Genomic DNA, 17,403 nt, shown 5'->3' on the forward strand with positions numbered 1-17,403 from the left:
GTAGCACTGGTAGCCCTGTGATATAACTACTATTTTGGGAATTTGCTTACCAATAGAACCAGTTGGGATGCAAAATGCATGGCAGGCTCCTCTCAGAAGTTTGGGATGCTAATTCAAGCTCCAAACACCACTCTCAGATTTAGTTTCCTGCCAAGTAAAACGAAAACAGGAGAATGCCAGCATGTTAACCTCAGCACTGCGGACCCTTGAGGTCCTGTCTCCTAACCTCTAACACTTTTAACCTCTCAGTCACTAACTTCGAGATCTTCACCAATTGTTCATTAGTTGACATGCTGAAAGAGGGGGATTATTCTTGCTTGGTTTTTTCTTTTAATGGGAAGGCAAGTCCTTTATAGTTCTAAGTTTCCAGCATTATTTTTATATTAATCACCATGATAATTTTAGTGAGAGTCAAATTTCGTATAAATCTGCCTGGACAGACAATCGAATTCTTTGTCTTTCCATTTGCCATGTTGTGCCATTAAATTTCTAATGAAAATGTAAGCCCCTTATTTTGATGTTTCTAGTCAATGAGCTATAGAATTGCCTCTCCTATCATAGCAAGAGATTATATATTGAGAAACGGATGCACACAATTTACGTTAGCCTACTGCCACTTTATATTTATGCCGTCAAAGATGACTCTCTTCTTCTTAGCTTTCCAGGTTCATATTAGGGGGTTAGGCTTCATTGGCTGGGGGCAAATGAAGAGAAGTGGTGAGTTTCTTTTACGTCGTTTCAGGCAAAGAAATATACTGTTGATTGGCCACAAGCTTTACTTTGACCATCAGCCCAGAATGAGGCTCCTGGTCAATGTAGGAGTAGAAGGAAGAACTTCAGCAAAACTGGAACAGCTCCGCAGGAAAAACAGCCCCCACTGAAAAGTGGGGTGGTGGTATCACTTACTTTTAGGGGGTATGTTTTGGATTTTAAGTCGTTGCATTTTCAACAAGACTAATTCTTTGATATCAGCAACCAGATTGCTTTTCATGATCCATTCTGAACGTTTTTTGCTTCCCCAAGTGATCACTGAAGTTCAAATACAAACAAAACTTCTTGCTATGCAGTAGAGTTTGTTATTTTACAAGAAGAGGAGAAATAAGATTTGTCAATGTACAAAATTTCCATGGACGGATTTAATTGATTTTTACTGGTTTGCCTGGCGTTTTGAAATCTCTGCCCTATGGAGTCTTTCAAGGAATTGAAGTACAAGGAATGCTATGGCAACCCTGATCTTCTCTAGAAAATGTAAGTTTTTGCTTTGCAAATTGCTGTAGTCATACAGAGCATCAAAATAACTTCTGGTTTCCACTGAGATGGATAAGAAGTCATCTGATCCTTGTACTAGCAGGCATTATATTATTTGTTTGTCCTTCCATCACCTGTAAAAATAAAACACAGGCCTCTTCTCCTTAAACAACTCGGAAGCAAAGCCAGTAACTTGTGCAAGACCCCTATTTTTTTCCCTGCGAGAGGATTTAACTTTCACCTGATTTAAGTCACAAAATAGCCCTCAAAGCTACTTAAAGCCTTGCTGCAATTAACATAGCTGAATTCAGATGCCATTCATGACCGATAATTCCAACACCTTGTGGGGAGAAAAAGTTGCATGCTGTAAACATTATAAACATATTCAAATAAGCTTAACACAATCTGCCATGCTTATTTCTGCCTAGATCATGGACCAGCGAAATGGTTAATGCAAATGGATTTATAATTTGCTTTGGGGGGCCAGTTTCTTCTCCTTATTTATTAGCCCAGCTGATGGGGCAGATTTGATGAGGCACTTCTGGAATAATTGAGTCATCACACAAAGAAGGCTGCTAGCATTCAGAGTGGTTTTATCAGCAGCGAGCAGCCCTGATTACTGACAATTACACTCTGATCCAGTGATGGAGGAGAAGCGCCAACGAGCGGGAAATGTCCGTGTTTCTATCCAGGAATAATTTCTACATTCATTTTACATGCTAAGTGTTTCCTATCTCTGCATAATAAACTGTAAACAGGAATCGATGGCACAATGTCCCTTAATATTTCCTGGTAATGAAGACACAAATGTACAGTGAGTGCTGATAAATATAGATGAAACATAAGCTATTCTCCTAGTCTGTATTGTTACCTTTAAAACAAATGCATCTTTCTGGTAAAAACATAATCAGAGCTGATGCAAAAAAATGACAGAAGATTGAAACTGTCCTTGTAACTACACAGAAACTTTGGAAAAGTCCTCTTAATCACGGCTGCGTTAAAGGCTCCCGGGCTGAAGGTGAGACACTAGGAATCACGTCATTCTGCTTCTCCACAGTCAACGGTGAAGAACTCCTTGGGTTACACGCATCAGAGGACACGGCCACAGTGACTGTCTTTAGCACGCAGAGCCCATCTCAGTGAAGCTGGCACGAGGGGGGCTTCACCAGCGCGGCTTCCCGTTTCCCCTTCATCAGGCCTCTCGACAGAATGGTGATCGTGAATGACCAAGTTAGACCTGAGATGGCAGGATCTGCCTTGGAGGGCAAGGCAGTGCTCTCTCCTGCGTGGCTTTTAAACCACTTGTTTACGGCATGGTTCTTAACAAACACTGTGAGCAAAAGTGCATCTCACGGAGATCATCTCATGAAACCAGCTTCCCCTCTGACTCAGAACCTAGCTGGGAACGCCCAGGGAAAGGGAATGTGCGGACTTCTTACCGTGCTGCTATAGATTTTAGCGGGAAAACTTTACTTCCTGTAATAGCAACTTTATTTCCTGTAATTTCCGCTTTTAAAAAGCCAATCGGGTGTAAAGCCCTGCGTAATGAACCTGCTTGGGTCTGTTTGCTTAATCTTTTCTCTAAAGCCCCTTCCTGGCTTCCAAAGAAATAAAAGTTATCCTCTGTTCTCCTGTGTAACTATGGAAACTCTGTTTTATCAAACTCACCACTTAACTTCAAGGCTTGTGTTGCAAGTAAATGCGCTATTTTGAGTAAATCTATACTAAACAACCCTATAATGTCAAAACATTTTTAATAAAGTTCAAAGAGCACTTGTTGATTCAAAAATGAGGTTTTTTATTACGTAAAGGGAGTTTTCTCTATTTAAGCTGTTTTATTATATAGATTGTTATACAATATGCTTGATATCCTAAGACATTTTCTATTTTCCTTGCCCGTTTTTAAGAGGTTTTTTAGAATTTTTTTTCAACAAGTGTGCTGCTTTTCCCAACAGGAACTGTTCGTTTTGCATTAAAATCTTCACCATATTCTGTAAAATTGAATTAAGATAAAAGAATAGAGTCATTTATCTTTATTGTCTGACTAGGAAATATGGGATGGGAGAATCTAACGAAATTTACAAAGAAATGACCTGATTCTCAAACACTGAAGTCAACGGGCACTGGATTTTTGCAGAATGATTTTTGGATTTTGTTCTCATTACAGTGTTTAATTTAATATGGATTCTGTTAATATCAATCTCTTTGTCCTAAACACTTTACTTATTATTGGGTCAATACACATTTATTGAGAACTGATCTAGGGAACTCCATGTTAGTCTCGGGCATCAAAAGATACAGAAAGCACAGCTCCTGTCCTCATGGTACAAACCAGAAAACTGAGGATTCCAGTAGGATGTGGAAAGTATGAAAACAGTTGCTTCCATGTCCTGGCTATTGTAGACAGTGCTGCAGTGAACACTGGGGTGCATGTATCCTTTCGGGACACGTTTTTCTCCAGATACATGCCCAGGAGTGGGATTTCAGGGTCATACGGTAGCTCTATTTTTAGTTTTTTAAGGAACTTCCATGCTCTTCTCCATAGTGGCTGCACCAGTTGACATTCCCACCAACAGCGTAGGAGGGTTCCCTTTTCTCCACACCCTCTCCAGGATTTATTGTTTGTAGACTTTTGGATGATGGCCATTCTGACTGGTGCGAGCTGATACCTCATTGTAGTTTTGATCTGCATTTCTCTAATAATAAGGATCTACTGTATAGCACCGGGAACTCTGCTCAATGTTATGTGGCAGCCTTGGGAGAGAATGGGTACATGTATGTGTAGCTGAGTCCTTTGCTGTGCACCTGAAACTACCAAACATTGTTCATTGGCTAGACTCCAATATAAAATACGAAGTTTTTTTAAAAAAAAACCCTAAATTCTCAAGTAAAAAAAAAAAAAAGAAAGTATGATAATGGAAGAGGCAGAAGCAGCGATGGGAGTGCAGCCTGGAAACGCTTCCCGAAATGATGAATCCTAAAGAATGCATCCTGAGAGATTCAGAGACTTTGGCTAAAATAAATAAACGTCCCCAAAGACCAGTTGAAAAAAAATACAAACAGTCGAAATCATACTTGGCTTGGTGAAACAATGTATTAAAGCCATACTTTTGTATAGTTACACGAGGTCTCCAAGGAGACCAGCTGGTCAAATGACAGAGCTAAAATTCAATGTTTAGAATATGTTGATGTCATTTGTAACTTCCAAAGGAACTTTTCCTTTCAGTATCAGAGCTGAAAAATCTGTCTGTTGAAACGCAATTTGTCATCCATGCTGTGCTGCAAGCGGCCACGCCTCACAGAATTCTGTGTCCCGGTCCTGTTCTGACGGCACCTCCACCTGGATTCATAGGTGCTGCCTGACGCCACGCTGGCTCAAGGTCGCTTTATCGTCCCAGCGCCAGTAAAGCTCACGGACCTGAGGGGCTGTGTAGTGTTGACCTTTCATTGCAACATGATGTTGTGGCCAAAGTAGGTGCTCAATATGTTATGACTGAATTCAATTAAAATAAGCCAAAGATAATACTCTTCAGATGCTTGAGATATTATCCTATTCATTGTATTCAAAACAGAACTTCCCAGCACAACACTGGAACTTACAGATTTTGTCTGCTTGATTGCAATGCCCGGTAAGCAGAATTTACGATGTTGTCTTCCCTTGTGTTAAAAAGTCAGCTCCCAAAACACAAAGGGGAGCAAGCATAGATTGTAACAGATTTTATGGTCAGATTTCTTCCCCAATGTCTACTTTCATCTAATTTGCATGAAAAATGACAGCATGTGATTTAAATCAGTCCCTTTGTGGGGATAAAAGCCAAAGGTAAAATAGAAATATTATTCTTATTTTTCCAAATTTGGCAAGAAAACCATTTAGGAAGATCTCCAACTCACTTAAACTCCATCCAGTTTCCAGTTTCTGTATCTCACTTTTCTTACTCAAAAGTTGTCAGTATGGCCAGTGTCCTAACTACTATGCACTTACATTTTATTTTAAACAATGTATGTCCATATACTCTAAACTGATGACTTTTCTATTGGAGATAAAAATGGAACCACAAGGAAAGACAAAAGTCATCCTTTTTTTTTTTTTTTTTTTTTTTTTTTTGCAGTACGCGGGCCTCTCACTGTTGTGGCCTCTCCCGTTGCAGAGCACAGGCTCCGGACGCGCAGGCTCAGCGGCCATGACTCACGGGCCCAGCCACTCCGCGGCATGTGGGATCTTCCCGGACTGGGGCACGAACCCGCGTCCCCTGCATCGGCAGGCGGACTCTCAACCACTGCGCCACCAGGGAAGCCCCATCCATTATTTTTTATCAAGATAGTAAAATGACATGGTATTTTCTAAGTAAGTTGAGCTCACCTTGACTGAACTCTTGCCCCGTGAAAGACACTCTTATACGCACCATCATGCACTCTTTTCCTGTCATCATCCCGTGCCTATAGGGAGACTCTATCCATTTCACAATGAAGAAAGGGAACAAAGTCAGCATCCCCACGCTAGCACCGGGCTCTGCGTGACAGCGCTGTGGTTCTAGGCGCCAGGCTCCGCATACACTACGACGGTCAGATCAATTTTCTCTCTGCATCAGAGAGGTCGCCTTTCCCACGGACGTTCCATTCCTCTCACCCAAGCACAGTGAAACACAGATGTACTCACCACCCCAATAAAGCAGGTACTGCTTTGTACCTTGGAGGATACAGGCATCATGTTTACAAAAATATCACATGGAGAACATTTTTGGTGTGGGCAGGGTGTTGCGATGCAGAAGACAGAAATCTCAGAGTTACTGAAATAACCATCATTACAATCTACAGATTCCAATTCCTAAAAACGACTTATCAGTCTTGGCCTCTCAAGAAATTTTTCTTCTCTTCATTCAAACACAAGAAATTCTTCACAGGATTTATACTGTCAGCTGTAAAATACGTCCCATCTATAGGTTGGCTTATCTTCTGTATTAGTTTCCTGTTGCTGCTGTAACAAAAGTCCTCAAACTGTGTGGCTTAAAACAGCACAAATAAGTCAGTGTCTTACAGCTCTGGGGGTCCGGAGTCTGGGACGGTCTCACCAGCCTGAAATCAAGTCAGGCTGAGCTCTTTACGGGAGGCTGCAGGTCAGAATTCCTGTCATAGGACTGAGGTCCCTGTTTTTTCAGTGGCCGTTCTCAGCATCTCGAAGCCACTGCATTCTGGGGCCCAAGATCCCTTCCTCCTTCTTCAAATGGTTGGTGGAATTGAGTCCTTCTCAGGCTGCATCTGCATGACTCATTCATCTGCTTCTCTCTGAAAGTCGCTGGGATTAGCTGGGCCCACCTGGGTAATCCAGGAGAATCTCCTCATCTCTAGACTCGCAGTTTAATCAACTCCCTTTGCATGTAACGTAACGTATTCATAGGTTTCAGGAATTAAGACACAGATGCTTTGGGGGCCGCCATTATGCTACCCACCACATTCGTCAGCCACATATGTAAATCTTGACTGCGTTAAAGTATTAATACTCCTCATATGAGACAAGTGAAGTCATAAATCAAGATGAACAGGTATACACACTTCTCAAAAAAAAATACACAATTGTAACTCAAATGACCAGGATGAGACCAACATGAACAAAATCAGGCATCTTCGGCTGTCCCCTAAAACCAAGTTCCTTAAATTCTCAAGTTTTAGAAGGCCACTGAAAAGTTAGGGATACTTCTCTTTTGGGGGGGAAAGTTTATTTCTAAATAGTCTTCACTTACCTTCCCTAGCATCCACTGGATTTGAACTGGAGAGTTTCCATTGCTACTGACGAGAAGCATCATCAGAGGGAAAATGGAAAGAAAAAGAGAAACTTAATTAAATGGTAATTATCTACAGCTTATTAACTGTATAAAACAATCTTTTCAAGTAATTTACATACTGACTATGGGAGAACGGATCAGGGCACAAACCAATCTTCAATAGTTCAATAATATTCATTTGAAAGAACTCCCCCTCAACAAGAAAAGCAGGTGTCTACTGTGATCAGAAAATGCTTTTTAGATTTGAGTCCTTTTGTCTACAAGTACATTTGAGAACCTTTTCTGGGGACACACCTGAGAGTGAAAGTGAATTATCAATGACAGTCTTTTTTTTTTTTCTTAAAAAAAAAAAAAAAAGAATCAGTGGTTTAACACTAATTTCTAATCAGATCCTACAGAAAGGAACAGCCCGCACGGCAGCTGTACTTTTCCCAGGGTTAATTACCTTTCACTGCTCTCTGCTAATGAGTCAGCTGTCCCTGTCAGAGCACAGCCCTGCTTCATCTGGAGGCCTCGCTGTGGACAAACAGCTAGTGACAGTCCTATTTACATATGGGGGTGTTTGTTGTGCAAAAGATTTCCAAAGCCTTTTTTTAAAAAAAGATCCCTTCATTTTCATGTGTTTCCACGCTAAAAATATTCTTACAAATAAGATTTTACTTGGTCAACTATTCTTTTCTGCCCAGGCCACTGGCTTCACCACGAGAAGATGGAAAATGCCGAGTCCTGGAAAGAGGCAAACTTCACGGCCTCCACAGAAAGCTTTGTCTTACTGATTCCTCAGCATTGTAACAACGACCCTGTGGGGATGAGGCGGGACTCGAAAGTTTGCAACCTCCTTCCCTGGTAAAAAGACTTTCTAAAAAGATGCATTCCAGAAAATTAAATCCGAGGGTAGAAAATAAGATAGAAAGACACAAACACATCTTGGATTTCTTTGTACATGAAAAGTGAATTAGAAAATTGAGTTTTCAAAAAAAGTTAGACTTGAAAACTATGCTTTCTCTTAAAATGTCTAGGTCATTGTGGGATATATTGATGTATATGGTCTGTATATGTGTGTATGAGTATATATGTGTGTGTGTATATATGCACACATATGATTTATTATCCAGTTAATAGCTCTGCTACTCATATCATGGTTCTACTCTCCATCTCACAATGTAGACAGGGTGCCTTTACATATTTTTGAACATTGTAGCCACGAGGTTTACCCATCTCTTCCCCCTTTTTATTCCAGAGGGAACTGAGAGGGATCCACAAAGAGCAAAGTATCCACTGATCTCGCTCAACAAAAATGTGTGTAGTTTGCCAAGCCCTCTACTAGAGATGACTGAAAGTTTTGGCAAAAAGATAGATGGTCAGAATTTCATTTATTTAATTGCAAAATGAAGACAAACAAGGATGGAGTTACAGATAGAGGAATTACTATGTAAGTGTTTTTTGTTCTGACAAGGGACAGAAAAACTGGAAAATGGAATGAAATCACTGGTACGAAGTGGTATAAATAATAACTGGGATTCAAAGTATATCATTTAAAATATACAAACCAGATAGTAAAAGATTATTTTTTTTTAAAAAAGGAGAGAAATAAAGAAGAAAACGGAAGTATTGATATATTGATGTAAGGTAAACACTAGAATAAAATTAACAACTTCTACCAGAAGAAATTAAAAAATAGAAATCACAATATAAAAAGCTAGGGAACATTTAATGGGTAACACTGCCTTGAAAATAATTAAGGTTTAAAGGTAATATTTCATAGTGGTTTTGTATTTTGTTGGCTGAATGACCTATTAACTACTTTATAAAATAAGCGAAACACATGAACTCTTTTCTTTTTTCATGCTGTTATCTGCAAACATTTCTCTCTGTACTCTCAGGGTTATTCCCACAGTTCCCTAATATAAATAAGTTGAATTAGGGTGTTTGAATATATTTCGGGCAGTGAAAAAAAAGCATCCACTGATCCCACTTTGACAGCCTCCCAAATGCCCCTGAATGGCAGGTACCCTCCCCTGTAGGTTTCCTGCTCTAACCCTTAGGTCAGTGGCTTTCAGGTTCTAATATGCATCAGGGTCACCTGGGTGTCTTGTTAAAGTGCAGGTCCTGATTCCGACACCCTGAGGTCCTGTAATCCTAATGAGGGTCCGGGGGCTCCCGTTGCTCCACAGGCCACACTTTGAACAGCAAAGTGTCAGAGCAGTCGTTCTCGAACATCAGCCAGCGCCAGAGTCACCTGCAGGGTCGTCTGGAGAGGGCCTGAGACAGCACCTCTTCAGCATGTTCCCAGGTGATGCAGGTGCTGATGGCCCGGGGACCACACTTCGAGAACCGTTGCCTTAGAGAGTCACTAATACAGGCTTTGAAGAACTCCAATCCCAAAGGCTACATCCCCTGCATCCACATGGAACAGAGGCACTTCCCCACTCTACTCTAGAGCTATGTATTTGCTCTGTATTTAATAGTTCACGATAGAGAAGAACAGATAAAAAGTGAATGTTCTGGCCCATCCCTGGAGTACATTCTAAGAACCACTTTATAGCTTATTGAACTTGATCTTCCCTTCAGTTGAAGCCGTTCATGTTGAGAAAGGAACAGCAATTATGTACTTCTTCATTACAGGTGCCTTTATCAAATGTGAGCTCACAAATTACAGATCTAAGACCGCACAGCATTTAAACTGGCCCAAAGCGAATAAAAGAAGAGGATGAATTAATGAAAAATGATATCACAAAAATGAATTTCCATGTCAAGCAATGATGCGTATTTCCTTGAGACGTTCAGTGTTTTACCAGCCCTAGTAAACTCGGACTTATTTCTAAACGGCACAGCGAGTTTCTCACCGACGCTATGCGAAGCGTGCTGATTGCTGTTCTGAAGAACACATTATCCCGAAAACTTCTCGAAGGATGAAAACACCTTTTAGTCTGATACTAAAAATAAGTTTGCGTCGCTGTCCTGGTAAATACCTCAGTGGCAAAGCTCTTACAAGGTCATTTGTCAACATTGTTCACTGGAATACATATTTTAGAACTAGGAGAGTACAAGCAGTTGGTAGTAAAATAAATTGTAGAAGGAAACACTGCTGAAGAGTGTTTTAGCAACGAGATGGAGGGTGATTCTCCAAACAGAAAATGACTCACGGAGCAGAAGTTAGGTGCTTTAGCAGTGATGTGCTCAGGCCAGGAGAAACTATTTAGTGTCCTGAAACATGAGCTTATTAAACAACACTCCAGTAAAGCTGGGAGAATATGGCTCAATATAAGGAACAGCAGTAAGCAAATGAGAACGGTTTTTTCAAATTCTTTTCCCATTTAGGTTATTTCAGAGTATTAGGCAGAGTTCCCTGTGCGATACAGTAGGTCCTTGTTGGTTATCTGTTTTAAAAATAGCAGTGTGTACGTGTCAGTCCCAAACTCCCAATCTATCCCTCCCCCCTCCCCCGCCCCGTAACCAGAAGTTTGTTCACAAATGAGAACAATTTTAAAGGAATCAGTGCCCCTTCTGAATTCTCACCGCCTCTTATGTCTTGCTACCCCACTGATATTTATTTAACAAAGCTATTTTAAAAGTATCAACCTCATCTAAATACAAGATAATGTCACAAATAAGTAATTTGATAAATGCCGGTATAACCAACCTTCTCTGTATAGAACAGTCTTATTGAACGAACTCATTAACTTATTCGCTCAAATCTTCACTAAGCACCTATTCTTCTGGAGAAGAGGGAAAAGTGTTTATATAAACAGGTGGAGTCCTGTAGAGTGGAGAGGGGTGTAAGGTGTGTGCCCCTCTCACAGCACAGATACTTCTGTCGAACAAAGCAAAGAGGCGATAAAATGAAAATCTTTGAGAAGAGGGTGCCGCGTTTATTTCTTGGTAAGTTGGGAGAACCATCTGATGGGTTTGACGAGCTCTCTCCTGCAGAAGCACAAACATCAGGGTGTATAGTTTGAGTAGAGAAGAACTCATAATCCTACAAATTCAGGTCAGCTGTGCACGGTGCTGTCACGGCTGACTGTTGTGTCAAGATCCTAACCGATCTCTCTGCTTGGGCGGTTTTTAAGAGTTACAATGAATCAGACTAAATAAGAGCCTTCGGTCATTTGAACATCTGGTTGTACAGAGGGGTCAGGACCGTTCACGTCAGGCACTTTGTCCTGTGCTTATCCAATTCCGGTCTGTTACTTTTATTGGTTTTTGTTCGTTTTTGCTGGTTTCTCTCTAGATTCCGGTGTTTCATTATCTGTGGCAGGTTACTGAGGGAATCTGATCTTAGTTTTCCATCAGAGGTAACAGACTACGTATTTTGGGGGTACTTTAAATTTTTCGAAAAGTGTACAAGGAGAAAGTTCCTTGGAAGAACTACAGAATTCCTGCTTTTCAAGACTTAATTTATACAGTGTGTTTTCAAAGTGAGTAATGAGAATGCTCATGAAATGAAGACCTGGCCTCCAAGTAACCTGGATGGGTTTCCTCTCACCTTTTAACTCCTCCTCCCAAGCGTGGTTCCGTGTTCCCAAAGGAAGCCCCCCTAACCCCATAATGTATCACCCTCGACATGCTCTCCGCCTGCTCACTGAAGGCTCCTGCAGGGCTGGGACAACCTCCTCCCTGCTTTCTCCATAGTCCAGAAGCTCAGTGAGAGTGCTGACTATTTGAGGACCACTGCCCAATTATTAAGAAAACAGGGAACTGTGACCAAGGCCCTGCCTCTGGGATATGAATTTTAGGAAAACAATGGATCAAATATCTAGAGATAAAGCATGAAAGTATCCAGAGCATGTAGCAAAAAGTTATGCTGGTGAAAACATACAGGGTAGATTAACTTGTAAGACTAATAAATGCAATGCTTAAAGTAGATTATTAATATCTGAAAACTAGTGAGGTAGAGAATAACAATCTTATGAACAGTTTACTTGTGAATTGAGATTAACTTCACAAATTAAAAATAACTTTGCAAATTAAAAACGGACAGAAAACGTATGTAACTATTAATAACTATTAATAACCTTCATAACCATTGATGTTAACTCAAAGTGTGGGGGGGAATTAAAGCTTAAGGACTGTCACTGCCAGTTCAGTCATATGTTAAAAATAGAAGAGTGACTGGCGTGTTACAAATGCCTAAAGAAACTTAATTGGGCAGTTCTTAAAATATCATGAAATAAAATTAAAAGGTAATAGAAGAAACATAGTATTATTTATCATGAATGTGCTAAGCAACATGCTGATCTCAAATTAGAATGAGGAGGTGGTGGGGAGTAGAAAGTGGTGGACGATGCTTGAAGTGATCTGCACGAGGCAAGACGTAAACACAAAATCAGACGAGGCATCTCACGGTCTTATTATCTTATTTAAGCCTCACAACAGCCTAAGGAGGGTGACATTATGATTCCTAATTTAAGTTGAGCTGGTGCTCAAGACCATGTGCGATGCCAGGGTTTCTCCTGCCGTGTAGTACTGGCTAAAATGGCAGGCGGAGCCTGTATGTCTTTCTTTGAGCAAACCCTGGAAAGACCCATGAACTCAAGGAATGAGAACTTCTGTGCTGCATTTAGACTGAAAATAATGGGATAGAATGTTTAGACAATCAGTAATGCATGTTAAGATTATGGAGACTCTGAAATACGGTAAAAACCATAAAACCATATGTGGGGAAATACAGTGATAATAACCTGGGAAATGCTTGTTGATGACAGGAGACCCTGAGCCCTGGCCCGAGGCAGCAGGTGTAGAGGGGTGACGCCAACCTGAATTTAAATCCTAACTCTAACATTTGCTAGTTCTGTGATCTCAGGTCTGTATTTAACCTCCCTGATCTTCAGGTTCTTCATCTGTTAAAAAGATACCATAACAGAACCTCCCTCTAGAGCTGTGAGGACTCATGAAATGTCACTCATAAAAGGCACGGCACACAGTACAAATTCTATAAAACTCCATGATCCCCAAAGAGATCAGTTTTCATGCAAAGCCCACAGGTAGGTGGTACCCAATTAATAACCATGCCTGGTCATGGTGAGGACATGTGTTGGTGAGGCTGATTAAGTCTGGAAAGTTAACACACCACTTTCTTTGTTAGTGCGAAAATTCATGAAGTTTTCATTCAAAAATCTCTGTTGACTTTTTCATTCTATTATTTCTTTGTGCTAGATGCTGTTGTAAATGCTTTATATTTTTATATAGTAACTCATTTTGCACAACAATTAAGTGAATCAGGGATTATTAATCTTTCCCATCTTTCAAATGAGGAGATTAAAACACAGAGAAGTCAAGTGCTTTCCCAGAGTCACCCAGCTCTCGATGAGCAGCCCTGGGACTCTCGCTGCAAGGTCCATGTGTTTAATCACAGCAACCTTTCATCATCATGAGAGAGGAGATGGAGAAGCAAGGATGCACAAGACAGAAATGATATTCTTGGGATTATATTCTCGGAAGCCAAACCAAGAACCAAGGAAACAACACGCGTACAGCGCAATTTGAAGCAGTGATGAGCGCTACGGGAAAATAAAAGATGGGGGGTATTTTAAATTGAAGTAATAATGATCTTTGTTCATTTAAGAAAGAGTACAAGAACTGTGCCTAGGTTGAAAAGAGTTAGAGCCCTCTATCCAGAATGTATAAAAAAGATCACAACTCAATAATAGAAGGACAAATTACTCAGTTAAAATTGGGCCAAGGACTTGAACAGACATTTCTCCAAAGAAGACATACAAATGGCCAATAAGCACATGATAAGATGCTCAACATCATTAGTCGCTAGGGAACTGCAAGTCAAAACCACAGTGAGAAACCACTTTACACCCACTAGGATGGCTATAATAGAAAGACACATAATAACAAGTGTTGGTGAGGATGTGAAGAAATTGGACCTTCCTACACTGTTGGAGGGAACATGAAATGGTGCAGCTGTGTTGGAGAAACGTCTGGCAGTTCCTCAAATGGTTAAACATAGGGTTATTATATAATAGAGCAATTCAACCCCTAGGTACATACCCAAGAGAAATAAAAACATACGTCCACACAAAAAATTGTACATGAATGTTCACAGCAGCATTGCTCATAATAGTGGAAAAGTGGAGACAACCCAAATTTTCATAAACTAATGAATGGATAAATAAAATGTGGTCTATCCAATGCATGGAATATTGTTCGGCAATCAAAACGAGTGAAGCACTGATAGATGATACAACAGAGACGAGCCCTGAAAACATGCTGAGTGAAAGAAAAGTCACAAAAGACCACACATGATGCTCTCACATTCCTATGAAGTTTCCAGAACAGGCCTATCTACGAAAACATAAAGTCGGTAAGTGGTTGCCTAGAACTTGGGGCAGAGGGAACATTGGAGGGTGATGGCTAAGGGGTGCAGAGTTTCTTTTGGGGGGAAGGAAAATGTTCTAAAACTGCTGCATAACTCTGAATATACTAAAGACTTTTACTGAACTGTAACGTTAAATGGGTAAATTGTATGGTATGTGAACTATATCTCAATAAAGCTGTTTTAAAAAACAGATGGAGGGCTTCCCTGGTGGCGCAGTGGTCGAGAGTCCGCCTGCCGATGCAGGGGACGTGGGTTTGTGCCCCGGTCCGGGAAGATCCCACATGCCGCGGAGCGGCTGGGCCCGTGAGCCGTAGCGAGGAGTCTGTATTTTGCTTTAAGTGGGATAGGATGCCCTCGGACAGCTGCGAGCAGAGGTGAGAAAGCAGGGAAGTGAGTGACCAGGTCATGGCGTCATCTGGGCGTGGGCAGGTGGACCTCCCTGGGGTGGAGGTGGTAAAGCAACAGACAGCCTTGAAGTTGCGTCTTCAGCGTAAATCAAGGAAAAGTACAAAAAGGAGAGCGATAAAGAACAGAAATGGATCTGCTGCCTGCTACGAGACGAACGCATCACTCCCAATGTCCTCACGAATCCTGGGTGGAGAGAAGCCAACCCCTCCCCTCCCCCTCCCCCTGCTCACCTCTTCCACATCAGCCCCAGACCGAGAACACTCTCCTCTTCCCCTCCCCCTTCCTAATCGTCTGCATCTTCTAAGACAGCTCGAAGCCCTAGCTCCTCTGGTTGTCTTCAGTCTTCTGAGTTTCCATGCCAATATCCATTATGCATAACATTTAGGAGCGAAGTAGAACCTGTTGTTTTTAATATGATGTAAATGTAATAATTAATAAAAACTAACATGTTAAAGGCACTTACAGTTTAAAACCATTCCACACAGAGTTGAAATAGGACTTTGCTGCCTAACTTGACAGAAAATTTTGGGGGCTACCTACTCTGAATGGTCCTAATGTCTCATCCTTCCATGCACAGACCTTCTATCTGCATCAACTCCTACCTACTCTGAATGGTCCCCATATCTCATCTTATACATGCAGGACAGCCTTTTATTTGCAGCCTCTCCTCTCTCCCTTGCTCCGGTTTTAGGGTGAGAGTTCCCTGCTGCTTTCTGACGGTAGGCTCTCCACTGGGCTCTATGACATTTGCTTCCTACTCGATCTAGTTTGTTTTTCATCCATATCTTCAAACTTTCCAGCCTTCTTATGTCTTCTGGTTCCTTCTCTTCTGTATATAAACACATTTCTCCCTATATCTTGTTAACTCTGTTCTTCAGAGTCAAACTTCTTAAAATCCCCAGAGGCTTTCTGTTTTCAGCACACCGTTCCTGCACAGCCCAGGGCCACCTGGCTCCCAGCCCAAGTCAGCTCGAGCGTCTTTGGAAAGACCACCAGTGACCTCCTAGCCGACGTGTCTCGCGCTGCATCGTCAGTCTATTTCCTGAGCAAGCCGGTTACGTCCTTGTCTTCCCTGAATCCCGGCTTTCTCCAGCCTTCTCTACATTCCTCCTTTGTTGGCTCCCCCTTTTCCATCGTCCCACCAAACACTGAGATTTCCTGGAGTTGCTAATTTTGATCCTTTTCTTACTCCGTGCATTCTCCTTGGAAACCACGTCCAAACGTCCATCTCTCTGTCTCAGATCTTGCCCTTGAATCTCAGATCCACAGATCAGCTGGATACTCAGTATCGCCACCTGGCTGTCTTGCATTCAAGATGTACATCAGCTTCTCCTCTAAATAACCTCTTCCTTCTGAGTCTCTTCACCTGGTTACCCAGCCACCTGTAATCCCAGCCACATGGCTGTCATTCACGACTCCTGACTGGTTTTCAAATGGCTGCCCTGGGGCTGCCTCTTGCATAACATGGGCCCCTTGGGACTGTGAACATCAGTTTGCCCGTGTCACCTGCTATGGTATGAGCTCTTACAATACTTGTGTCTGTACCCTCCATGCGTGACAGAGATGCTGGGACATAGTAGATTCTCAAGAAGTTGGTTGAATGGATGGATTCAAGACCCTTTAAATGCCTCTTCTATGAACTCTTCCCTGAGGCTACTGCTAGGCAAAGGTGGTCATTCTATTCTCTAGGCCATAACTTTACCTTTTAGGGGAAAATAAAACTGACTGTGCCTGGTGAGGTGCTCTGGCCCACATACAGTAGGGCTGAGTGGCAGAGTGAAGTGACGTGTGGCCGTGGCCTGTTTCATCTTTGCACCGGCCATGGGGAAGCCCCCCATTCTGTGAACAATGACGCAGCCAAGGTTGGAGGCTTCACCTACACCACCGTGCTTTGCTCCGGCTCATAAAGTCCCTCAGGGCAGGTGCCACGTCTTACATCCACTGTCTATACTTCTGGAAACTTCTAGACAATATTCCTTAGTCAACTGAGAGCCTAAATAACCTGTTCACGATATTTACATTTCTTCCTTCACTCTCTTGGAAACTATAAATACAAACAATATCTTAAATCATATCCAGCTGGAATAAAATATTTTAATCTCCTGTGAACGTCACGTGGTATCTACAACACCTAGGAAGAGTTCCATTGTGATTAAAACTCTTCATCCTTAGATTCTTTATTTCAACAAACACTTTTGCATTGGAACTCACAACGTTCAAAGTTCCTATGCTAGATACTGAGAAGAATAAAATTGTTTTAAATACAGTTTCTCTTCTAAAGGATTTTTGTCAAATCTCATTAACTTGACTCTTTTTACTCGGTATTATATTTTCAACATGGTATTTGCAAAAGATTAAACAGTGGTTTTGGGTTAATCTTCTATAATAATTTAAGGAAACTATATGAGTATTATAATAGTAACTGCCTAATTAAGATCTAAAATGCAAAAATAAATACTACAATGAGTCTAAACATATCTGTAATCCGTAATTTATGTTTCCAAACCTTTTTTTAAGCAAAGCGAAATCTTCACAAGTCCACAGAGAGAGGGGAGCACAGAGGCTGGCTGTGTAACCCACGCTGCCTGAGGCCACAGTGCCGGGCGGGGTCGGTCGGGCTCTCACCTGCAGCCCTGGGTC

The 17,403-nt window shown here is 41.5% G+C and overlaps 1 protein-coding gene across 8 annotated transcripts in view; it reads right to left on the reverse strand.

Annotated features, from left to right (window-relative positions):
• The window catches only part of ST18 (ST18 C2H2C-type zinc finger transcription factor), a 131,010-nt gene that overhangs the window by 102,051 nt on the left and 11,556 nt on the right, over positions 1-17,403 (reverse strand). For 6 of the 8 annotated variants that reach the window (XM_049700605.1, XM_049700606.1, XM_049700602.1 and 3 more), the window contains exons 3-4: positions 6,987-7,029; positions 51-147 (exon numbers count right to left, since the gene is read on the reverse strand). The gene's annotated coding sequence lies outside the window, so the exon portion shown is untranslated. Of the gene's footprint in view, positions 1-50; positions 148-6,986; positions 7,033-17,403 lie in introns of all 8 variants that reach the window. The other 2 variants (XM_049700601.1, XM_049700603.1) reach the window with 1 other exon arrangement.

This window comes from Orcinus orca, chromosome 17 (assembly GCF_937001465.1).
Source record: "Orcinus orca chromosome 17, mOrcOrc1.1, whole genome shotgun sequence".
In the NCBI taxonomy this organism is placed as follows: Eukaryota; Metazoa; Chordata; class Mammalia; order Artiodactyla; family Delphinidae; genus Orcinus; species Orcinus orca.